General features: G+C 25.8%; 1 protein-coding gene across 6 annotated transcripts in view; it reads right to left on the minus strand.

Moving 5' to 3' along the window:
• Positions 1 to 799, minus strand: part of LOC108746983 (RNA-binding protein 1) — a 10,034-nt gene that overhangs the window by 4,699 nt on the left and 4,536 nt on the right. The window lies entirely within an intron of this gene.

The following is a 799-nucleotide window of genomic DNA, read 5'->3' on the forward strand; positions in this document are numbered from 1 at the left end:
AGCATATAGACGAGAGCGTTACAATGGAAAAAGAGAAATATAGAGCAAAAAAGATAAAAAGATATGAGTGGTGATATCCAAGACAATCGAATACAAATTGTAAGATAAAAAAAATTGCTGGTAATTTAATTTATTTAACTTTTATTTCATCATTAAAAAAAATTTGATTAAAAAAAAGAATATTTTATTATTATATATCTTTCTTTTACTTATTTAAAAATGAATATGATTCATAATGTTGTTTCTAGAATACTTTGAAATTTGTATTTTGATTTAATTTATTAATCATTAATATTTAAATTCTTTAAATTACGCCAAAAAAAATTAATTTCTGATATGATAATCGAAAACAATATTAATTGTGTTTAATATACTTCATTAATTTTTAAGAGTAACAAAACACGAATAAGACTTATTCCTCACAATCTTTTGCCTTAATATATAGGAACTAAAACTTTATATATATATAATGATGCAATATTTCCTGTCCACGCGAACATGCAATGTGGATTTAGCCGCACTCTGGCTAATCCTCGGAATTAACCTTTCACCATATTCATGCAGACTTAATATTTATAGTAGCGTAATCTCTACAAGAGGCATTGTGCGGCCTAATTTAAATTTGAATAATCGGCAATCTCAAACTGCGAACTCACGATCGTGAACGAGAAGGAGGATTAGCCAGTTACACGACACAGAGAAAGAAAAAAAAGCACGATAAAAAAAATATATATATAAATATGCAAACTAGATGTAATATATATGTATATTGTGTGTGTGTATGTATATATATATATAT

The sequence above is a fragment of the Trachymyrmex septentrionalis genome, unplaced genomic scaffold (assembly GCF_001594115.1).
Source record: "Trachymyrmex septentrionalis isolate Tsep2-gDNA-1 unplaced genomic scaffold, Tsep1.0 scaffold19, whole genome shotgun sequence".
NCBI lineage: Eukaryota > Metazoa > Arthropoda > Insecta > Hymenoptera > Formicidae > Trachymyrmex > Trachymyrmex septentrionalis.